The sequence below is a fragment of the Callospermophilus lateralis genome, unplaced genomic scaffold, assembly GCF_048772815.1.
Source record: "Callospermophilus lateralis isolate mCalLat2 unplaced genomic scaffold, mCalLat2.hap1 Scaffold_550, whole genome shotgun sequence".
Taxonomy (NCBI): domain Eukaryota; kingdom Metazoa; phylum Chordata; class Mammalia; order Rodentia; family Sciuridae; genus Callospermophilus; species Callospermophilus lateralis.
In genome coordinates, this window is record NW_027514478.1 from 709,322 (window position 1) to 735,465 (window position 26,144).

The 26,144-nt window shown below is 32.8% G+C and overlaps 1 pseudogene; it reads right to left on the bottom strand.

The window, feature by feature from the left end:
* The window catches only part of LOC143389216 (protein O-mannosyl-transferase TMTC3-like), a 43,477-nt pseudogene extending 21,478 nt beyond the window's left edge, over positions 1–21,999 (bottom strand).
* Between the last annotated feature and the right edge of the window lie 4,145 nt (positions 22,000–26,144).

Genomic DNA, 26,144 nt, shown 5'->3' on the forward strand with positions numbered 1-26,144 from the left:
GTTTCCACCTAATTAGGAAAATTACGTGCCTTGCTTTATAATTTTAGGATAAACTAAAATAAGTTTATAAATTAAACGTATTTGTTGACCAAGGAAAGACACTGCTTTAAAAAGATGTCTTTGATGAATTAAAGATAGTGTCAATCAACTGGATGCAACATTGCAGAAAAAGTGAAAGAAGTTTCTTACCATTAAAACCGTCTTGGAGGAATCACCAGGATATCGGAGACTGAATATTCCCAAAGCCCCCAGAAAGCAAAAGAAAGCAAAAGTAGCAAGATTTCGAATATCTAGAAATGACTCTATAAGTGGTATTGTTCCCATGGTCCAATCACAGCATAGCTCTGAAGGATTTAATAGAAGCCAAGCATTCACAGGAAGGAGGTAGTTGAAAGTTAGCTGCCTTGTGGGAGTTGGGCTTACAGCAGCTGGGTTATCAAACCTGTATAAAGAATTTAAAAAAATAAAAGGTACTTATAAGAAAACACTTTTTAAACACAAATTTTATTCTACAACATATATAAATAAAATATTGAATATTGCATAAAATCATTACTAAAATTCAAACTATCTGAATTATATAAAATGTCTAGTTGGGAGAAGTGATATTTATGAAGAATTACTTGAAGAATAAGCAGGTCATCTCTTTCTAGTTATTATTAGAATAATTCATACTACAATATGACATTTGGTAGAATTATTTTCACTAAATCTCATTAAATGTTTCCCTACATAAGACATTTATTTTAGAGAGAACTGCTAGTAGTTAGTAAAGCTAAATGCTAATTTTTATTAAAAAAAATTAAGTTTTCTACACAAAATTTGTTTTTTTTCTTTCATGGACAGAGAAAACTATATTACCTCCTAACTTAACCATCCTTGCTTTGATTATTAGGAAACTAAAAACTAAATTTCTAGTAGAGAGTTGTAATTGTGTAGGTTTATGTAACATTCTAGTTGTGTTCTAACTTTTTTCCTAGTATATTAATAAAATATATATTAGTTTATTTCTCTGAAAGTTTCTCTGAAAGTTGACACTTTTTTTTTTTGGATTTTTTTTTCCTGTGCTGCTAAGGATTGAATCCAGAGCCATGTGCATGTGAGGCAAGGCACTCTTTTAACTAAGCTATTTCCCTAACCCCTTCATCATATGTTAATTATGTATTTTATTAGCATAGACTATTTGATGTAAATTAAATTACTTTAAAATAGTACATTACAAATGAAAAACTTTTGATTTGTATGTTTTTATCTATCTTCCAATTCTTTTGGCAATGTTAAAATATAACAATAAAAACCCAATGTCATTTTTAAATAATTAAAAAAAACAAACAACATTTACCCCTTAGACTTGATTTTCTTAAAATGTTAAATAACTGAGAAAAAGCACATGTTGAATAATTTTTTTTAAATTTTCATATTTGAAATCTCTATACATATGAAGAATAATAAATTTTGTTAGTACTTTAACTTTCAAAAAATTTGGCATAAATGAATACAAAGCTTTTTTCCTATATTTATTCCTATATTTAGGATAGCTGATATAGAAAAAAAAAAGTTAACTTTAAAATAGATCAAATCATATTATAATCAACGTAAAACAAATCATTAAAATCAGTTTCATAGGGTAGTGTAACAGAATCAAATTCATATAAATGCACATGTACATATTTTTAAATGCTTATATTTAGAAAATATATATTTAATGGTACATGTTCCAGACACAAAGAGCCACAAAGACAATATAAACCACATTTCAGACTGTAGAAACAGACACAGAAAACAGTTCATTTAAATTCTCTAAATGGAGTAATAATCAGAATAAAAACATTGAAACTAAGGGCTAAAGGATATATAAAAATATATATCTACAATTTAATCCATTTCCAATACTGTTATACCTGAATGAGTTCAGTTTTATATGGCTCGACTCGAGTTAAAAATTCTGCAAGTTGAAGTCATTCTTCTTTAAATAAAAAATAATACTGAGGTCAATTTATTATGTGAAAACACTATAAAGTTTTGGACTTAGAAAATTATCTGAAAAAAATTTATTCTATTCACTGCCCACAATGCAACGACATGGAAAGTACCCTGGCCTATGTGCTGGAACACCACTGGACTTAGCTTAAGTTCAATCATCATCTTGTACCAACTTAAAGCTCTATCTAGGTATTAAATTTTCACTAGGTAGGTGCAAGAAGATGATGGAACTCAGGCTGAGTCCAGTGGTATATCTGAAGTTGAGAAGATGGAGCTTCAAACACCAGAAGCCTGAGGAGCTCAGGGGTCTATAGTTAGTTGGGTAGAATATCAGAGAGAAGAAAAATGATAAGAAAACTTAAGAGACTGCAGAGCGGCCCCACTATCTTTCAGTATTGAAGAGTTCCTGCTTGAATATAGATGAGAAGAAGTGTCTAAGGTTAGTGCGCTGAATCATGTCTCCCCCAAATGCATGTCGATCTAAAACTGTAGACTATGGCTTTTTTTTGGGGTGTGGAGTTTGCCAAAGTAATTAGTTAAGATGAGGACGTATTAGAGTAGGCCCTAAATCCAATGACCATGACCTTATACAAAAAGGAGAGGATAGATATACATGGGAAAGAAAGCCATGTAAAGACAGAATAGATTAGAGTGATACAGCTACAAAATCAAGGAATGCTGAAGCTTGTCAGCAATCAGCAGAAGGTGGGAGAGAGGCATGAAATATATTCTTCCTCAGTGCCTCCTCAAGAAACCAATTGTGCCAACATCTTAATTTTGGACGTATGGCTTCCTGAACTGTGAGGGAATACATTTCTATTGTTTTAGGCCATTTACTTTGTGACTGTTAAAATGATCTTAGGAAAACTAATGGGAAAGAACATTTTGAAAAAGGATAAAAAACAGGATGAGAAATGAAAGTCCCATAAAATTATACAGAGGAAGAAATGCCCTCAGCACCCATGTGAAATCTTCGTAATTCAGTCATTGGTATAAGTTAGAAAGATGTTAATGCGCAAATTTAGCTGATTCTAAAGCCTGCTGTGGTCCCACTAAGAGTTTAAAAGTAAGACAAGAAGATAAAACATTTTTTATAACTTACATGTATCCCAGAACAAAGCTCAAAAATATTTATATGGAAATACATGAAGATACAATTAATATATGGCATCTATTCAAAATTTACCAGACATGCAAAGAAGCAAAAAAATAAAAGTCACAATGAGAAGAAAATTTATTCAATATAAATTGATCAAAATGGCATGGATCACAGAAAAAGTATTGAAGGATAATAAAACAAAATAGATTATGTAGACATATGAAAGACATTAAAAAAATTTGAATCAAGACTTCCTTCTAGAGATGAAAACAGTTTCTAAGATGAAAAATAACTAGATGAAATTAACAACAGATACACACACACACACATACACACGCGTGTATGTGTACCTTCCAGCCGTACCCCCCCCACTAACATGACATAATAATAATAAATGTTACAGAAGGCTAAAGATACAGGATGAGAAAGGATTTCTTACTGAAAATGTAAGCCAAAAGATGTAGGGCAATATTTTTAGAATACTGAATGAGAAATAGCAAGTGTAGTATTCTCCACTCAGGCTGGGGTTGTAGCTTAGTGGTAGAGTGCTTGCCTAGCACGTGTGAGGCACCAGTTTCAATTCTCAGCACCACATAAAATTAATGAATAAAGTAAAGGTATTGTGTCCATCTACAACTAAAAAAATAAAAAGATTTTTTAAAAAAGGTAAAATGAATACATCTTTAGATATAAAAGCTAACAGAATTATTGCTGCATACTAAGAAATGTGCAAGTCTTTCATGATAAGGAAAAATGTCACTAACAGAATGCAGAGCCCTGGGAAAAAATAATTTCATGAGTTAATATAAAAGACTTTTACCACTGAAATGCTTAAGGATAAGCATCTAAAGCAAATGTAACAACAATGCATTAAAATGTATGCTCAAGGGAAATATATACAAACAGCACAAAGGGAAAGTTCTAAGGAAGATGGGAAAGTAAAAAGGAAACAAACAGATGAGAAAAAGAGAAAACACTTAAGGTAGAAGATTTACATCCAATGTATCGATAATTATATTAAATATAAATGGACCAAATATTTCATTTTAAACACCTCAGATTATCTAATCAAACAAAAAACAATGATTAAGACCCAATTATATATAACCTACAAGAAATTATTTTAAAATATAAAAGCAGCCAGGATTGGTGGCACAAGCCTGCAATTCCTGACTCAGAAGGCTAAGGCAGGAGATTTGCAAATTTGGGTCCAACCTTAGCAACTCACTAAGTAACTTAGTGAGACCCTGTCTCAAAATAAATGGTAAAAAGGGCAGAAGATGTAGATTGCAATAAAGTGTCCCTGGGTTCAAACATCCAAACCCCCCCAAAAAGCAAAACACACACACACACAAAATATGTGTAGATATAAAACATATGTATACGAGGGGAGGGGGAGATAGATAAAAAGAAAAAAAGATGGAAAAATATGTATTATATAACACTAATAAAGGAGAGCTGGCATGAGAATTTTTTTTCCTCAGTAGGTAGCTCTACCACTAAGCCACATACATCCTTAGTACTTTTTTTTTATGTTGAAATAGTTTCTCACTAAATTGCCAAGGCGGGCCTGAAACTTGTCATCCTCCTGCCTGAGTCTCCCAGGTTGCTGCAATTACAGGTGTGTGCCTTTGTGACAAACTAATATAAGACAGAGTGAATGTTTAGGTAAAGACTATTACTAGCAATGAAGCTCATTTAATAATGATAAAGATATTAACTCATCAAGATGATGTGGAAATCCTAAGCATTTATGCGCTTAAAAACAGAGCTTAAAAAACACATGAAACAAAATTGAAAAAACTGCAATAAGACAAATCTACAATTACAGTAGAGATCTCAATATTCTTCTCTCAACAACTGTTAAACAAAAATCACTAAGGATAGAGAAGACTCCACTTTAACCCTAATACTTAACTAATTTGTGGGTCATTATCCTTGATGTGGTGGTTTCTTGGATGTACAAGTATGACAGAACTAATGAATTTGTATATTTTAAACATGATCTACAGTTTTAAAAATATATAGACTATACCTCAATAAAACTGCTAAAAAAATTCAGTGCAAATCAGACTTTCCCAAACATTTATGATCACTTAAAGTCCAAAGTTAAAAAGGCAAAATGATTAAAAATAAAAAAGAACCAGAATTTCATACCTTGTAAACACTGGAAGTTGGGACTGAATAACCTGGACTCTAATCACAACAAGCAATAACGTACTGAACATCAAGACAATGAGTTTTATTAGTGTCTGCAGCATAGAAAATGGAATGCTACCCTTTCCATGGAGAAACTGTCCAGCAGTCAGAATGTGAAAAAAATCATGAGCAGAACATCCCAAGATTTAGGGGATAACATAAAGAAACCAAACCTAAGAGTGATTGGGATACAAGAGGGTATAGAGGTCCAAACCAAGGGAATGAGCAATCTATTCAATGAAATAATACTAGAAAACTTCCCAGACTTAAAGAATGAAAAAGAAATCCAAATACTAGAAGCCTACAGGACACCGAATGTACAAAATCATAAGAGATCCACACCAAGACACATAATAATGAAGATGCCCTACATACAGAATAAGGAGAGAATCTTAAAAGCCACAAGAGAGAGGAAGCAGATTACATTTAGGGGTAAACCAATCAGGATAACTGCTGATCTTTCAACACAGACTCTGAAAGCTAGAAGATCCTGGAACAACATATTTCAAACGCTGAAAGAAAAAGGGTTCCAACCAAGAATCATGTATCCAGCAAAATTAAGCTTCAGGATTGAAGATAAAACAAAAATCTTCCACGAAAAACAAAAGTTAAAAGAATTTGCAGCTAGACAACCAGTTCTTCAAAACATCCTTGGCACATTCCCTCTAAAATCTGGAACAAGACAGGGATGCCCTCTCTCACCACTTCTGTTCAACATAGTTCTCGAAACAGTGGCCAGAGCAATTAGAAGAAAGAAAACTCAAGACGAAAACTCAGACACAACATATCGAAATCTTTGGGACACTATGAAAGCAGTACTAAGTGGAAAATTCATTTCATAGAGTTCATTCTTTAAAAGAAGGAAAAGCCAACAAATAAATGACCTCACACTACACCTCGAAGCCTTAGAAAAAGAAGAACAAATCAGCAGCAAATACAGTAGAAGGCAAGAAATAATTAAAATTAGAGCTGAAATCAATGAAATCGAACCAAAAGAAACAATCAAAAAAATTGACAAAACTAAAAGTTAGTTCTTTGAAAAAATAAATAACATTGATAGACCACTAGCCACGCTAACAAAGAGAAGAAGAGACAGAACCCAAATTACTAGCTTACGGGATGAAAAAGGCAATATCACAACAGACAATTCAGAAATACAGAAGATAATTAAAAATTATTTTGAAACCCTATACTCTAATAAAATAGAAGATAGTGAAGGCATCGATAAATTCCTTAGGATATATGAAGTACCTAGATTGAGTCAGGATGACATAAACAACCAAAACAGACCAATATCAAGTGAGGAAATAGAAGAAGCCATCAAAAGACTATCAACCAAGAAAAGCCCAGGACTGGATGGATATACAGCAGAGTTTTACAAGAAGTTTAAAGAAGAACTAATACCTTTATTACTCTACAATCTATTTCAGGAGATAGAAAAAGAGGGAGAACTTCCAAATTCATTCTATGAGGCCAATACTACCCTGATTCCCAAACCAGATAAAGACACCTCAAAGAAAGAAAACTACAGACCAATATCCCTAATGAATTTAGATGCAAAAATCCTCAATAAAATTCTGGCAACTCGGATACAAAAACATATCAAAAAGATTGTGCACAATGATCAAGTAGGATTCATCCCTGGGATGCAAGGCTGGTTCAATATACGGAAATCAATAAACGTTATTCACCACATTAAGAGACTTAAAGATAAGAACCATATGATCATCTCGAAAGACGCAGAAAAAGCATTCGACAAAGTACAGCATCCCTTTATGTTCAAAACATTAGAAAAACTAGGGATAACAGGAACTTACCTCAATACTGTAAAAGCTATATATGCTAAGCCTCAGGCTAGCATCATTCTAAATGGTGAAAAACTGAAGGCATTGCCTCTAAAATCTGGAATAAGACAGGGATGCCCTCTCTCACCACTTCTATTCAATATAGTTCTCGAAATACTGGCCAGAGCAATTAGACAGACAAAAGAAATTAAAGGCATTAAGATAGGAAAAGAAGAACTTAAATTATCACTATTTGCGGATGATATGATCCTATACCTAGAAGGTCCAAAAGGGTCTACAAAGAAACTACTAGAGCTAATAAATGAATTCAGCAAAGTGGCAGGATATAAAATCAACACGCATAAATCAAAGGCATTCCTGTATATCAGCGACAAAACTTCTGAACTGGAAATGAAGAAAACCACCCCATTAAATAAAATAAAATAAAATACTTGGGAATCAACCTAACAAAAGAGGTGAAAGATTTATACAATGAAAACTACAGAACCCTAAAGAAAGAAATAGAAGAAGATCTTAGAAGATGGAAAAATATACCCTGTTCATGGATAGGCAGAACTAATATCATCAAAATGGCGATATTACCAAAATTCTCTATAGGTTCAATGCAATGCCAATCAAAATCCCAACAGCATTTCTTGTAGAAATAGATAAAGCAATCATGAAATTCATATGGAAAAATAAAAGACCCAGAATAGCAAAAGCAATTCTAAGCAGGAAGTGTGAATCAGGAGGTATAGTGATACCAGATTTCAAACTGTACTACAGAGCAATAGTAACAAAAACAGCATGGTACTGGTACCAAAACAGGCGGGTGGACCAATGGTACAGAACAGAGGACACAGAAACCAATCCACAAAATTACAACTATCTTATATTCAATAAAGGGACTAAAAGCATGCAATGGAGGAAGGATAGCATCTTCAACAAATGGTGCTGGGAAAACTGGAAATCCATATGCAACAAACTGAAACTGAATCCCTTTCTCTCGCCATGCACAAAAGTTAACTTAAAATGGATCAAGGAGCTTGATATCAAATCAGAGATTCTGCGTCTGATAGAAGAAAAAGTTGGCTCCGATCTACATATTGTGGGGTCGGGCTCCAAATTCCTTAACAAGACACCCTTAGCACAAGAGTTAATAACAAGAATCAACAAATGGGAGTTGATCAAACTAAAAAGTTTTTTCTCGGCAAGAGAAACAATAAGAGAGGTAAATAGAAAGCCTACATCCTGGGAACAAATCTTTACTCCTCACACTTCAGATAGAGCCCTAATATCCAGAGTATACAAAGAACTCAAAAAATTAGAGAATAAGATAACAAATAACCCAATCAACAAATGGGCCAAGGACCTGAACAGACATTTCTCAGAGGAGGACATATAATCAATCAACAAGTACATAAAAAAATGCTCACCATCTCTAGCAGTCAGAGAAATGCAAATCAAAACCACCCTAAGATACCATCTCACTCCAGTAAGATTGGCAGCCATTATGAAGTCAAACAACAACAAGTGCTGGCAAGGATGTGGGGAAAAGGGTACACTTGTACATTGCTGGTGGGACTGCAAATTGGTGCAGCCAATTTGGAAAGCAGTATGGAGATTCCTTGGAAAGCTGGGAATGGAACCACCATTTGACCCAGCTATTGCCCTTCTCGGACTATTCCCTGAAGATCTTAAAAGAGTGTACTATAAGGATACCGCTACATCAATGTTCATAGCAGCACAATTCACAATAGCTAGACTGTGGAACCAACCCAGATGCCCTTCAATAGATGAATGGATTAAAAAATGTGGCATTTATACACAATGGAGTATTACTCAGCACTAAAAAATGACAAAATCATGGAATTTGCAGGGAAATGGATGGCAGTAGAGCAGATTATGCTAAGTGAAGCTAGCCAATCCCTAAAAAACAAATGCCAAACGTCTTCTTTGATATAAGGAGAGCAACTAAAAACAGAGCAGGGAGGAAGAGCATGAGAAAAAGATTAACATTAAACAGGGACAGCAGATGGGGTAGAGAGAGAAGACGGGAGGGGAGGGGAGAGATAGTAGAGGATAGGAAAGATAGCAGAATACAACAGTTACTAGTATGGCAATATGTAAAAACGTGGATTTGTAACCGATGTGATTCAAAAATAAATAAATAAATAAAAATAAAAAACATACAAATTCCTGGGAATTACAATAAAGTATCTATATACTTTTTTATATCTAATAAAAACTTTAAAAACTGTCAGGTCAGTCTCACAAAAAAAGGATTATAAAAATGTAAGCAGGTTAATAAACATTTAAATCAATACCATTCTTTAAAAATATACAATAGAATATACCTATGTTTTGTTTAAATAGAAAACATACTTCATCTTTAAGTGAATGTGCTATTTAGTAATAATGTGATTAAAGAGCAATGAACTATGAAGGTTAATTCTGTATCAACTATTAACTGCTTTTTGAACAACTTTTCTAAACTTCAGTCTTCTTATATGAAAACATGACATGCCACTATTTTCCAGTTTGAAAGTGTTAGTATGATTGTATAACTTCAGTTTTTACCCATAAAAAACATTAACTCCAGGTATGAACAGGAACATAATTCATGAATCTAATATATTTTCTTTTGGTATAGAACGTAATTCAGAAATATATCTATTTGTGAAATTGTTTTAAGCTTGAATGTACTCTACAGACTACAATTATTCAAAGGGAAAACAACAAAAAACCAAATGAAACCCCCAAAACTGAAGATATTGGCTGGGCATGCCTCTAATCCCAGTGGCTTGGGAGGTAGAGGCAGGAGGATCAAGAGTTCAAAGCAAGGCTCTCAGCAAAAGCAAGGTGCTAAGCAAGCTCAGGGAGACCCTGTCTCTAAATAAAATGCAAAATAGAGCTGGGGATGTGGCTTATTGGTCCAGTGCCCCTGAGCTCAATCCCTGGCACCCTCCTCCCCAAACCAAACCCAAACCAAACCAAACCCTGAAGACACTAAGTATAATATTTATAATACAAGACAAACTCATATTCTCATTAGGCCAAAATCATCAATACCAATGTTACTGATTATATCAAGGTCTAAAGTATAGCGTTACATTCAACTCAAAATTCATAAAGGAAAGAAATCAATAGAAGATTTTTCATAAAAAAGATGAACGTAAAGCTGAATATTGAAGAATATAAATAAAAGAGAAAAACTGGTAAAGAGGATGTATAAATAAAGGAGTAGAAATAAGAATAAGCTTGGCCAATGAGTGATGCAGAGCAGGTAAGACAGAAGGGCTATGTATGTATTAAAAATTTGTGGAAAATAATGGCATTGAAAGTAGGTATTTAAAAATATTAAATAGTTTATACGTAGCTTCAGCTATCCTCTATTAAATTACTCATTTTAAATATCTATTACATTTCCAGGGCATGAGGTAAGAGAAATTACAATCAAAAGTAATGACATGAATAATACATAACACACATATTAACAATATAGTAAACTGTTACAGAGAAAAGAAGAAAGTAAAGAGAAAAAAACAGTAAAGGGAAATAAAAAGGACTGGAAAAGATGAGTAATGCTACTGACAATGTTTGATGAAACATTTGAGCCAAAACCTCAAAAGTAAATGCAAAGGAAAAAAAGAAAAGTAAATGCAAAGGCACGGAGACTGATTTGTGTTTACAAAAAGGGGTTGGACATGAATAATTAGAATTTGAAGTTATTTGAATTACTACAAATTGAAATCCTTTACACAGGTTTAATGTATACTAGACAGAATGCATAATACAAATATGGTAATGAAGCTTTCTGTGGCCTCAGAAGTTAAATTATTTACTGCAGAGTACTAAGTACCAACTAAGGAGTTGAAAGGGTAGAGGTCCAAAGAAGGCTTTAGTATCCTTTCAATTAGAATCTGAAATAATTCATCTACTTGCTCATTTATTTAACAAATATGTACAGAAGATCTACTGCATATGAGGAGCCATTATTCTAGAAAATAGTAAAAATTGGGGGAAAAAGTTACATACTCAGAAGGAGTAGTTTACCATTGTATAGTTAGAGAACAAACAATAACAAGAAAAGTACAGGGCTGGGGATGTGGCTCAGTGGTAGACCATCTGCCTAGCATGTTTGAGGCACTAGGTTGAATTGTCAGCACCACATATAAATAAATAGATAAAAGATTCATCAACAATTAATAAGAATATTAAATTTTTTAAAAAGTACATGTTTTTAGATTAGAAATGGGTATTATGAGGAATACTAATTTTGCTTATTTATTTTCTTAATATAATTTTTTTTCTGGCAATGGGACTGAATTCAGGTATGCTCTACATCTGAGGTACATCACCAACTCTTTTAAAATCTTTAAAAATTTTATGCCAGGGTCTCTCTAAATTGCCCAGGCTTCAGTCCTTCTGTCTTAGCCTCCCAAGTGGCTAGCATTACAGGTGTGTGTCATCCACCTGGAAGAAAGGCAAAGGTATCGAAAGCAACACAAATTTGTTTTCATTTTGGTCAAATGGGTTATTGAGAAGCCATTTAAACGAGGTAAGGGGTCAGGTTTCAGGGGGCTGAGTCTATCTTTATGATGTCCACTGTCAGCAGGTTGACTGACACCTGGGTAGGCCACACCCAAGGGCACAGTAAGAGAAGGAGACACACACAAGGCACTTCCACGGAAGATTCTATCCTGAACAGGACAAGGGATTATATTACAAAGGAACAGGTGAGCATAGCTTCACCCATGGGAGGCGGTAGCAAGACACACCTATGCATGAGACACCGACCCTCGAACCCAAGAAGGGTGGGGAAAGCTCTGCCACATTTCTGACTGAGCATCTCAGCACCCAGCCGGGGAGTGTGACTCAATTACGTCTAAGGTTGGTCTCCCACATCAACCCCAGGAAAAGATTCAGTAGAGGGAAAGGTGGTTTTCATATTTAAAAAATAAAACTCTCAGGCCTTTGGGGTTATCTTCAATATGTATGCTTGTATGGGTATTACTAGGGACTGCATTTAAAGTAGAATGTAAGAGAAATTTTTAAAAATTTGTCTCCAAGTCTCTCCTTACTCCTTGGAGTGGATCATTATCTGCTTCTTCATTACAGAAATCTGCAGCTACATTGGTTAGTGGGAATTGCAGAGATAAAATCTCAAATAAATAACAGCTGATATCCAGAACTCCAGTTTGGTTATTCTTACATCTGCGACAGAACCAGAATGCTTTTTTCAATATCTATTTTATTATTGCCCTTTCCCATATCATGAAGTTCTATTTTGTTTTTTGAGCTCATACAGACCTAGGTTAATGTTTTGCTGATCAGTTATATTTTTTTGACTATAGAGTTTTTAAACATTGCAATGGAGATTTCACCTGTAAAAAGTTATAAGGCCTTTACTATTATGTTATATGTTGTATGTATTATATTATGTGTGCACACTTGTGTTTTGTGTTATATGTTTGAATGTACGTATGTCCATATATCACATATGATGAGCGCTCATGAAAAAATAGACCCAAATAATTTTTTAATATTTCACGTGATTTAAATGGTTTAATTTAAATTGGGTAAACAGCTGTTGAGGATTGTTTTAAAATGTGAACTAAAAAGGAGGTTAACAGATCTGTTTGTTTACTTTCACCTTTCCTTTTCATTATATTGTACTTCAGAAATCTTGATGGTGGTAAGGAGTAGATTAAAACAACAACAACAAACAAAAACAAAGCAGGAGGCTTTATACTACAAAGCTATAATCATCAAAGCAGCATGATATTGGCATTAAAAAAGAAACATAGGACAGTGCAGCAGCGAAATAGAGCCCAGAAGTCATGGGTCACTTCTACATCAGTTTACTGATTTTCAGCAAAGGTGCTAAGACGTCACAGTCGAGAAAGAAAAGTCTTCAAAAAGCATGGTGAACAGTGCTAGGAAAACTGGTATACACAAGCAAAAGAATGAAACTAAACTCCTCTCTTTCATCAGTTACAAAAGCCAAATTAAATCAAAATAGATTACATGTAAGACTTGAAATTATGAAACTACCAAAAGAAGACATGGGGAAATGCATTAAGATATTGGAATGGGTAAGGATTTTTTGGACAAGACCCAAAAACACAGGTAACAAAAGCAAAATAGATAAACATTTGCAAACTACACATTGCAAACTTGACAAGGGAATAATATATTGAATATATAAGGAATTTCTAAATTTAGTCAGAAATAAAAAGGCCCCACTAAAAAACATTTAAGACAGATTTTAAATAAACATTTCTCAGAAGACATACAAATGGATAACAAGCATATGAAAAGATGTTCATCACTAATTGTCACACAAATGCAAATAAAAATCACAATGAAATATCACCTCACTCCAGTAAGAAGAATGGCCTTTATGAAAAACACAAAAGATAATGAGTGCCAGCAAGAAGGTGGAGCAAAGGGAACCTTACACTCTATTGGTAAAAATGTAAATTAGTACAGTCATTATGGAAAATAGTATGGATGGCTCCTCAAAAATTAAAAATAACATTATCAAAAGAAAATAAAATGGAAAAAAAAGGAACTACCTTATGATCCAGCAATCTAGTACTAGGTATATATCCAAGGAAAATAAAATCAGTAAGTATAAGAAACACGTGTGTTCCCCTGTTTATTCACAAGAGCCAAGAAGTAGAAATAAACTAAGTGCCCATGAACTAAGGAATGGATAAAACATGGTACATATATGCAAAAAAATGGAAATTATTTAGCCATACATAGAATGAAATTCTGTATTTTGTGACAACATGGATGGAAGTTGAGATCATCATGCTAAATGAAATAAGTCAGGCAGAGAAAGACAAGTTTTGCATAGTATCACTCATATCTGGAATATAAAAAAGTTGGTCTCATGGAAATTGAGAGTAGAAATGGTGGTTACTAATGGCTGAGGAGACTCGGGGGAGGTGTAGCAGTTAGATAGACCCAAGAAGTTCTACTGTGTTAAACTGCACAGTAGGGTGCCTACAGATAACAATGTGTATCACATATCTAAACAAGCTAGACAAAAGGATTTTTGTCTAACAAGAAAAGTACAGGGCTGGGGTTGTGGCTCAGCCACAAAGACATGATAAACATTTCCCAATATAGGTATGTTTAACCTAATCACCCAATATATATGTGTACTGAAATAGCACATGGTATTCCATTAATATTTTGAATTTTTTATTATACATCAGTTAAAAACAAATTTAAAGAGGGGAAAAAAAAGATAAAAATAAGTAAAACTGAGGATAGATGAGGGATACAACTTGTATACAAAAAAAAAGTGGAGAGGCAAAGTGACCAATTACCCTTAGGTAGTAACTTCCATGTAGTTCCTCTTAAATTCAGAGGGATGGTTGACTAGTCCTTTTCTGTGCTAATTCTTTTTAAGAGACTTTAGGGAATATTTGATAGAACTGTTAGTAATATGTACCAACAGTGGTATGGAGAACCTGGAACTCTCCATCCTGGGTTTTAATTCCTGTCAACTTTTCAAAAATCACAGGATAGAAACACAGCAGTCTTGGCATTTTCTATAGGCCAAGTGGTTGATAACTTTAGGAGAACACGGGGCTTGAACTCACAAGGCAAAATAACTAGAAAAAAATAATAGAATTATGAAGAATAAAAAAATCAGTAAAAGAACTGAGTAAAATTATTAGAAAGAACAGCAGGATACATAGTTAGAAAAGTAGGCAAAAGCCTGATCATGGTATTAAAGATCACAGAATTTTTTCTATCATTCATGCTTTGTTTTAGAGGCACTTAATAAAACTGTTTTATAATTCCATATTAATTGCTGAACTACCTCTTACTGGATGATGGACTGCATAGGTAAAGTTATTATTAACCACATTTTACAAATGAGAAAAATAAAGCACAAAGGTAATTTGTCCAAGGTAGTAAATAGAGCTAGTAAATAAATGGTGAAACTGGAATTTGAAAACATACTCTCAAGTCCATACTTTTACCACTATGCTATGCTGTCACTCAAGCTATTTCAAGAAGGTATTATACATAGCAGTAAAAGGCAAATCTATTCATATCACATATCTAAAAGTTACTAAGTTGTTTGGCTAAATTGTTTTTTAACCTTATTTTCCAAACACACAAAATTAGGATGCTTATCATGAGTATATTGGGACAATAGTGAGAAAATCCCCTAGGAACTAAGGAAAAAAAACTTTAATCAAATAAAGGTTAAGACAACTATATGAAGGGGTTGGGGTTGTGGCTCAGTGGCAGAGCGCTTGCTTGGCATGTGTGAAGCACTGTGTTCAATTCTAAGCACCACATATAAATAAATAAATAAATAAATAAATAAGATAAAGGCCACTGACAACTTAAAAAAAAAAAAACTCTACATGAAGTCCTTTTCGTGCCCTCAGTTTCTGCGCTCTTAAAAAAAAAAAATCATTTTTATTGCCTGAACTTTTTTTTCTAACGATGCCAAGCATCATTAAGACTACTGAGCTAATATATACAAAATACATTCCAAAGAAGAACACATGGTAGGGGCTCAATAAATAACTGAAGTATAATCAACACACATAAAAGTCAAACTCTAGCAGGCTTTTAATGTTGCCTAACTGAAGCATTGGTACCTTTTTGTTTTGTTTTGTTCTTAACAAATAACAAAACAATTTGGCCTGATTCTAATTATATCCTAGTTTTATAGGATATAATTTGGTTTTCAATATTAGATAATATAGAACCTAATGGCTCATGATAAAATACAAAATATACATAAATTAAAAAAAAATATTTGCAATGTTATATACTTCGTATTTCGATGTGTACTAAGGCAGAACAATACACACGGATAAACCCAATGTGGCAATAATATTTTATAAGAAGCACTTGCAGTAAATAAAACTTATCTGATACAGTTTTATAGTGACAGAAATAAAAATCAAATGTCAGGCACTTACCTATGGTATTATCTGGTCCTTTTGATTTGGTATATGACAAAAATGCTGCAAGAAAAAAGATAGATGACAGTAGTTCTGCTCTTCCTACGACACCAGTTACCTAAAAAGGGAAAGAGTTGGGTTTGTATTAATGAAATATATCTTGAAAATTTACTGTATATAATAGTAACAAACATTTAAGCTGGAAACTAAAGTCCCATAACACTTCAAAAGCATGTTTCTGTTTTGTAAACATTCTTTGAGTGCCCTCAGATGGTGAATTTATGTATTTTCCATATATGGAAATCAGTGACCCTTTTTAACAGTTCTTTTATGATTATTTTAACTTGCTTTGAAATAATTATAGATTCCCAGAAAGTTGTAAAACTAGTATAGAGATGCTGCATATTTTTACTGATAATATCTTACAAATTTAAGGACAACATTCAGAAAAATTCTCTAAAAAAGCTAAGTACTTTTTATATATTTACTTAAAATATGAACATTTTAAAAGTAAAGGTATCATAAACTTAGTAAGCCATATGTCAATAAATCTGCAAAATAAAAGGACAATAAATTTTCAAAAGACCTTTAAAAAAATGTATATAAAACTCTCAAAGCTTTTCCTTTGGAGCATTCTGAACTCACGATAAAATTTTAAAACAAATCTATCCCTTTTGTAAACATATGGAAAAATTATTTGGCTAGATACCATGTGGTTTAAGAAGTTATATGGGAGAGACATGATCTTCCTTTAAAACACAAATTAACTTTTGCTTCGAAGGAAAACTTGTAACAAAGCAACTGAACATAATATTCTTAGCTCTTGCTGGGAGGCAAATGTGGAATTTTAAAGCAACCAAGAAAAATGAAATAATAGCTTGTGTGTTTCTTGGTAGGAAGGGACTGATGGATAATACTGGCAATAGCAGAGATGGCTCATGATTTTGAAACACATGGCAACAGCAATATAAAGCTCCTGAGTATCATCATTTGTTAGGATGCCTGTTCAGCTACTTTGATGTATTCTCAGCCCTTGAATTTGCCTTACTATTTTCTAACCTTTAAAATACAAAATTGACAAGTTGACAAATTGTATTTAAAATCAATATCGATAGAAAACCATTAGCAAAGAAAAAGAACTATACCTCTACATTACTCAAGTTAAGAGATTAGACATATCATATATTCTTGAATGAATAAATGTTATAGCTCCAAAACTATTCTAAATGTAAAAAGTTGATGCAGTTTGCAGATTTTGTACTTGAGGGAGTTAAGACCTATACTAATTTAACAGTCTATAAATACTTGGATTAAAATCCTGATTAATTTTTTTTCTTGAACATGTGCCATAGTCTGGCTGGGCACAAATCACGAGCCACTCACAGCTTTGTAGATTCAAATAGCAATTCTTTATTCCTGATCTCACACCGGCTGTCTACAAACACGCTCTGGGGAAATCCACGTTCTCTGCCCAAATCCACACCACTTGGGCTTCTGTCTCCCAAATATATTCTGAATCCCCTGAGAACTCAAGGGGAACTCAGGCAGCAGGATACGCCCTATTCTAAATGGGGAACGCCCTAAACTCGGATTATCCTAAACCCAGGAACACCCTAAACACTGATCCGCCCTGGTCCTTGAGCAAGGTCACCTTACATGCAATGTCGCTGCAAAATGTCCTATTTCCATGAGTCCTTCCACTAAAGAAACATGGGGGTATGCTGGCAAGGAAATTGTCATACCTACTTGGCTAATGGCTCCCAGCAAACATGTGATAGTATAATCATGATATGGGATTTGTAGGATAAAATAATTTTTAAAAATCAATTTACAGTTAAATAAAATCAATTTACAGTTTTACTTACTGCTTCTGTGTGTATTGGGTGCACTGCAAAAAGCAGAGCAGCAATCATGCTACTCTGATTATCCAGAAAAAGTTTGCAGACTTTAAGGAATATCACACTGACCACAGCATGAAAAATCATATTTAAGAGATGATACGACATGAGTTTTAGTTCACTGAATAGATAATTTAAGCGAAATGTCAATACGGTTAAGGGTCGGTAAGACTTGTGGCTTCTTTCCTAAAAGGAAAAACAACCATTAATTATTAAAGTTCTTTGGTCTTTCAGGTTACAAAACCTAATCATTTCTTGTACTATTATGGATATTCATATTTGGCTGAGAAATTGTAAAACATATAGAAGACGGTTTTATATTCTGTTTTTCTATGTCCTTACTCCAAAAAACAAGGTGAATTCCTCCCTTTCATATATTGATTATCAGACTGTGGATTGTTAAAAACATAAATTTTTTAAAAAGGTAGAACAATGGTGGCATTAGTCATATGGGATTCTTTGTAAAGCCTGCATTTCTATTACCAATGCAAAAGGTTATACAACTGCTTGCCAGATCTTCAAAAGGAAATGTAAGATCAGAATGTTTACCAGTTAAGTTTGAATAATGATAATTCAAAAAGATACTTAAGTTATTTTATGAAAAACTTCCATAATGGATAGATATGAGCATATTAAAGTAAAATTATCCAAATATTATGCAGGGAGTAACATTAACAGCAAAACTGTTTTTTTTTTTGGGGGGGAATAGAAGAATAAAAACTTTTGTGGTGAATTTTTGTTGAAAAGAAATCAAGTAATTAGTTTCTCTATAAGGTAGAAGTTACATTCAACCAAAACCACTTTTTATCAAAAGACAAAATCAAAGTAGATTTAAGAATAAAATACACAGTTCAAAAATATATATTATCTACTTACTTGGTTTTAGTTTTACGTAAAGGATATTTACATTTAGCTTCTTTTATTTTTTTTTAAATTAAAGGTGTTTTTTTTTCCATTTGTAGATAGACATAATACCTTTATTTTATTTATTTATTTTTATGTGATGCAGAGGATTGAACCCAGTACCTCACATGTGCTAGGCAAGCACTCTACCACTGAGCTTCAACCCTGGGCCCACTTAGCTTCTTTTCTACATCTGATATTCTGTTTTCTCTGTCACAAAGGTATAGACTCAACCTTACTCTTCCTTACTAAGGAATATCAGTAGATACAAAGAACAAACATTCTCTATTTTGAAATTAGGAACATTTTTAACATCGCTGTATTGATGTATTTAACATCATACATATTCTATGATATGCCACCTATTTAGAATATTCTTTGTTGCTTAGTTATTCCAGTACATACTTCAAGCTTAACCTGAGGCATCTAAAATTGTAAGGTACTGTGCTGAATTAACAATTTTACTAGAAAGCAGAAAAAGACAAGAGAAACCTTCTAAGTACCTATAGTGTTAGTATGACAAATATGTAAAACTTATTTGCCACATGAAAGAAATCAGAAAGCAGAAAGATATACATAAATTAAATTGCAGGAGACATAATTGCTTGGTTAGTTCTATTAGATGTACATTATGTTACAGGTAATGATCAACTAAAAGGTTTATAATTGATATAACTAATTATTTAAATAATTCATTAGAAATCTACTAAAGATTCCACTATCACAAATAATAATCTTCTTATTAGACATCAGGTTTTGTGAAAATGCAAAATAGCTAAGGCCACTATGAACAAATCAGGTCATTATTAAATTTAGGTATATTAAAGAAAAACTGAATTACTTTTGATATTTAGTTGACAGCAGAAACAAGCATGAATATAATGAATGAATAAGCTCCCTGTTCCTCAACGTAGAATGGCAAAAAAGTTCTGCAGAGGTTACCATAATAAAAGTTATCTTAATATAAGGTACTTTATTGATCAAATGCCAAAAGAGTATGTGGCTCATTAGCTCAGTGGTTCCAAGCTGTAGCTACACCATAGAACATCCTGGATAACTTACTGAAAAACTACTCAAATCCATACAAAAACAATCACCAAAAGATCACACATGTGTACAAGCAAAAGAAGATAAAAAATACCAATGTATATGTACACATCCAAATCTGAAAAATATCTAAGTAACTACATATAGCCTTGGTAATGATTTTTAAAATATTTTGAACATATTCCAGGATACAATGTTGTGATCCACTGAATTATCAAACGGATCCTACTACATAATCATACAATGGACCCACTAAAGATATAATCCAATCATTAAGAACCATAATGATCTTCCATAGTGATAATCCACAGTGATCCAAAGGTCCCTAATAAGGTAGTAGTTGTATTCATATGGCTCAAGAGATTGCCCTAAGCCCAAAATATGTCTTTAAATGTATCCTGGCAAAAAATTCTTTTTAAGTCTGAACACACACACACGTACACAGGCATTACAAGCTATCATTACTTAATATCAATCATTTTAGATATTTGGATGTGCTAATTTCAGGCTTATTGTGAAACCTCATATAACAACTCAATAATCTGTAGAAAAAATTTTCTGTAGTGTCACATTTACCTACAGGATAGGAGAGAATATGTCCATCAAAATAAAGGAATAAATAAAATAAACTATATTATTTTTTAAAATATTTTTTTAGTTGTAGAAACATCTATTTTATTTATTTACTTTTATGTGGTGCTGAGGATCGAACCCAGTGTTTCATACGTACAAAGCAAGCACTCTACCACTGAGCCATATCCCCAGCCCTCAAACTATATTCTTGATTATAAATAAACTGTTATTCTAGTTTGTTCATCATTCTGTTTGAGTATATTAATGAGTTCTTATAGTCTGCCTACTTCTGGGCACTCTGAACAAAATCAAATTTTCAGTTTGCAATGCTGAAAAAATAAAACCACAAAACAGCATCAACACCATGACACGATAGTTTTTTATGAACTCCTTTATCTGGCCAGCTAAACTTCCAGTTCAAAATCTCAACCACAAAATCTCAACTCAAATCATAAAATATACCAGCACAGGTTGGGGAGATGGATACAAATTTTTAAGAGTCTTTGGGGATAAAGGGCAGGGATAGAGGAAAATAAATTCTCTAGAAATAATTTATGACATAATAGGGTCATACTTTCCTCTTAATATCAAAAATATTTTTAAGGAAGGATGGAGGAAAATAAGGTCAGCCTATGTAATAAAAAATTTATTATATGTTTATGACTAAAGTAATGAAGTACCCAGCCCCACCTTTGAGAAGCTTTCAAATTTGGAGAATGAGAAAAGAGGTTACAAATAATGACTAAGAAACAAATAGAGTATTACATATGTTTCAATAACAATTTATTTAAAGTCTAAATGATAGGCATTTTAGATAGATAATTTCATTTATTTTTCTCAAGGTATTTAATAAAACTAATATTAGATCATCTGTAAGATCCCAAGCTGATAAGGGTTTAATCCTGAATAGCCTAACACTGACCTTCATAATAAAGGCAGAGTAAAATATCTTCAGGAAAATGAACACAATTTTAAAGTTCTGAATATAAAATCAAAATATGAGATATGACATAATTTTGTGAAACCGGCAACATATGTACTTATTATTTTTACCCTTATAGTCTAATCTATTTATACTGAAGTTACTATATTTTAAAATGGTTAAATATATCACAATTACAAATCATCTCTTCTGCCTGACTTAACAAGACAGAAAAAAAAGAGACCTACTCAGCCAGAAACAGACTTGTATTTAATGTTCTCCTTAAACATTTGGTTTTCACATACACATATTATATTTTTAAAAAGTAAATGAAGGTATACAGCCAAGAAAAGAATCAAATACCACTGTAATCACATCTTCAACTTCCTGCCCAATTTAATACAAGTACAAATCATGTCTCATATAATAAGTATTTACTTACCTCAGACATAGGAGTTCCCCAGAAATCATTTTGAAATAAAGTTTTTAAAGGTGTAGATGAATGCAGGTCTTTATTATCCAATATTGCTGAAACATCATCAAAAACAAAAGCACAGAAGAGGCTGTTCCAATAGCATGCAGTAACCACACCTACTATTAAGGTTACTTCTTTGAGATTAATATCAGCCATCTTTTCCACAAGAACTTTTGGGCAAAACTGGAAACAACAACAACAGGGAAAATTAAATAAAACAGGCAACACTTTTTATTTTTTAAGTAAGCACAATTTGGTAGATGGATAATATGTAAGGAGTGTTAATAAAGCATGTTAATCCTTCTAGAGAAAAGCTCAACTCAAATGCCTAAGAAGCATAAATTGATTATCTCTTTATATTTCTAACCTAGGGCAAAATTAAATGTTTCTTCAAGAGTGCTTTCATACCCCTAGTATAGTTCTTTATCATACCACTTAATCTTTGATCTGTTTCTAGCTAACTGGATAATGAACTCTATCAATTGTCATAGGTCAAAACACCTGGAAAGCAGATATATGTAAGGTAATTATAAACAACTAGCAATGGATCTTCCAGATGTGCCTAATTTTTGTGGGAAAACAAATACTTGAAAAAACAATGAGCAATTGGTTTTTCCAAAGTGTCAATGAAACTTTCAATTTAGTACTTTGTATCTAAAACCCAATCTAAATCAGAGGTACTGCAACCTAGTTTAGTTGGGCAAAAATCTTGTAAAAATACTTGTCCTGAATGTTCTAAGTCAGTTACATGGTAGTTGGTTAACTACAGTCCTACTATTTCTTCCTGTCTTTCCCCAGATTTATTTACTTATATTATCTGCTTGGCCCTTTGGGCATATGAGATTATGACACAGATCTTTATCACTTTTTTCTTTGTCCCATTACAACAAAAGTTTTTAGTCTGGCGAATAGGTTTCACAGATGACAATTTTTTAAAAATTAACATAAAATACAAGAAAAGATTAATAAAAATAAAATGCTTAGAAAGGATTCAACGAAGGAATAGTTTAGAGAAGAAAGAACTATATTAACTGGATGATACCTGGGGAAAAAATCAGCTTCATAATCAAGATAAAGTTGGAAAGTACTCTCAAAAAACAAACAACAATAGGATTATCTGGCCTGTGATGTGTCATTACCATTAATTTAGTGTTACTTCCTGAAGGAGGCAGAATAATGACACTCCAAATTATTCATGTTCCAATCCTCTGAACCTGTGAACCTTTTAGGTGGCAAAAGAGACTTTACAGGTGTTAAAGTCTCACTTAAGGATTTTAAGTTCAAAAGATCATCCATCTGAGTGGTCCCAATATAATGGCAAGAGTCCTTAACAAGTCAAAGAGGGAGATGGACAAGTCAAAAAACAGAGCTCAGAGTAAATGATTTCTGGTTAGGGGCCATAAACCAATGAACGGTCCAGTTCTAGAAAGTGAAAAAGTCAAAACAAACAAAGAAACAACAAAAAGCCCATATTCTTCATTAGAGCCTGTAAAAGGAGAACAACCCTATTGATACCACAATCTTAGTCTACTGAGACCCATTTTGAATATCTCACCTCCAGAAATACAAAATAATAAAACGAGTTTTAATAATCTCTTACATTTTTTGATAATTTTTTTTACAGCAGCAATAGGAAACAAATACACCATCCACAGAGCCAAACCATCTAAAATTTGAGATATATCTTTGGAGTTCTGGCCAGGTCAGAGAAAGAATATGAAATAAAATCAAAACTTCATTCGGCAGTAAAAGTTCTACCTGTATAGGAAGAGTAGGTGCTGATTTAAAATCAGATGTAAACTTTAAAAGGATACATAAACACAAAGAATGTATAATACATGAGAAGGAATTAAAGGATTTTTGTGATCAGATAGTAAGAACTTAGAATGTACTAGACTTAAAAAAAATGCAAAATCCTCTTTGACAAAGTAGAAGGGAAGTCAGCTGTATCCTTTGGGCAAGTACAGTTTTCAACTAAAAGAGAAATTACATAGGGTTCATCTTGAATCCAGAAGTGCTTAACTATGTTTCAAGGTATGGACTTGTACACCACCACTAATCCACACAAAAAAGTTGATGATGCTTTTGTTTGAAGAATGTGGAGAGATTGAAAAAGCATTTGCCTTATCTCCTGTCCGACCCCACACTCAAATGACAGTGAAGATATTTTTAAAAAGGGCAGGTGTAAATATGTAAAGATAAAGACAACTGCAAAGCAAAGTGGGAAAGAATCCAAAATGAATGTGGGAGAAATTGTAACTTGTTTTTAAACATTCCCCAAGGGAACAGGAGAAAAAGGGAGAGAGGTGGTCCTCTTAGTGTATGTTATGTGCTCAGTTGTGAAGTCAATATAGTCCCTAAGAATCATCTGCAAAATAAAGGTTGAGGTGATGGCAAGAGGTTACAAAGGGGATAGAGGAGAGATGTACATGATTCATTGGAGGCCATACTATAACAATGTAATTGACCACTGCTTTTAGTTGTAGGAATTTGTGTTTGTGTTTTTTAACTAGCATATAAGAACACTTGTAAGTGCATGTAGTTTAAATGGATGACTGATTTAAGATTACTTACAAAACTGAAATGTCGTAAGATCCAACTGTAATTAATAATCACTCATGAGATACATAAAAAAAATTCAAAATACAATTTTTCCAACAACAATATATTGGTGCTAATTTTCTGTCAAAATCTAATAGTATAGTGGGGGGAGATGAATCTATAGGAAAATTTTATATGAATTTGGCAATACTTAACACAAAGGATTAAGTCCTCCCAGTTCATTTTTTTCTTTTTGGAAATTGAGTTATTCTCCCAAATTTCATTATTATACCATCACTAACAATAAGAGTAGTCTACTGTGTTTTATTATTATCTTAAACTTTGAAAAACTCTTCTGGCATGTGCTGTGGGCCATGACTATTCACACTGAACCCTATTAATCTTTCTAGTCTACTCATGCCGAAGGAAGACAAGTAGCTTCTTGTTGAAAACTTATTCCTCTCCCTGAAAACAAGGTAAAACAAAGCCTTTGCTATATACAATAGTATACAAAATTTCTAAAGATCATTTATATTTTTGTTAAGTCAGCAAAAAGGAAGTAACATCTAAGGAACATAAGTTGTTTAGAACACAGAATCGGGTTAGCAATTATAAAAGGCAAGGCTTTCTTGTCAAGTGATTTTGGCTAGATAAAACTATTCATAAAAGCCTAGGAAAAAGAGGCAGGTCCAGGCAAGTGTTCCTGTAACAAGGCTATTTACAAAATTGTCACATAAATATATCTGTTGGCAAAAACTGATGCAGAAAAAGTGATGAAAATTAATGGAGAGTTTTAAGCCTTTTCCTATACTGTCCCTGAGTTAAATTTCCTCATTTACAGTTAGATACACATTACAAAGCATAAGAACCTAGACCACAGAAAAATTAATTACTGCTGTATCCCTGTAGTGCAGTGTACGAACTCAAAAATATTAGGATGAGTTAAAGAATTAAACTTAAGATAAGACTTTGCTCTTAGTTGAATGCCATTGAGATTTACAATCTTAGCTTCATTCATTATTAGGAAATTACTGAATTTCTCTGAACCTATTCTCATTTCTAAAAAAATAAGAATAAAACTTACCATTAGACCAGGCAATATGAATTGTTGAGAACATAAATACTAAGGAGAAAGTGAGGGAAGCAGGATAGAAAAGACCAATACAAACAAATCTAATACATGAGTAAAAAGAAAATAAATGAAAATAAAAGCAAAGTGCTGCTGTAAAAATAACAAATTCCTAATATGAAATATGCAGTAGTAAATACATACATGACATTACATGTGATCGATAAATATTGACTTTGATCTCTGCCAAATTACAAAGATACTTATTTAAGTTTCAAGAATTCAATTCAATTTCTTGAGCAAGAAAGTTAAAAAATGAGAGTAATATTTAATAAAGCAGCAAGTCTAAAGAGCAAGTACACAAATATTGCTCTCCAGAATGTCTGAGGAGGCCTCGGTATGTCATTCCTCTAGCCAGAAAGATCTGTACTTAATTACATTTTTTAAGTCACAGCAGAGAAATAACCTTTCTAAGCTTCAACTTCTTCATTTAAATGAAAAGTGAGAACAATGTAAATATTAATTTTACTGGACTGGTTCAAAGAATAAATGATATATTTGACATAATCTTTCATAAAAGTAAATACATAATAATTCCTACAAATCTGATAAATATTTTAAAAATTTATTTCACAAAATTGGTATGTTTTTATTTTTTCCTGAGCTGTTTTTGTTTTACCCAAACACGCGGTTTAGAGAC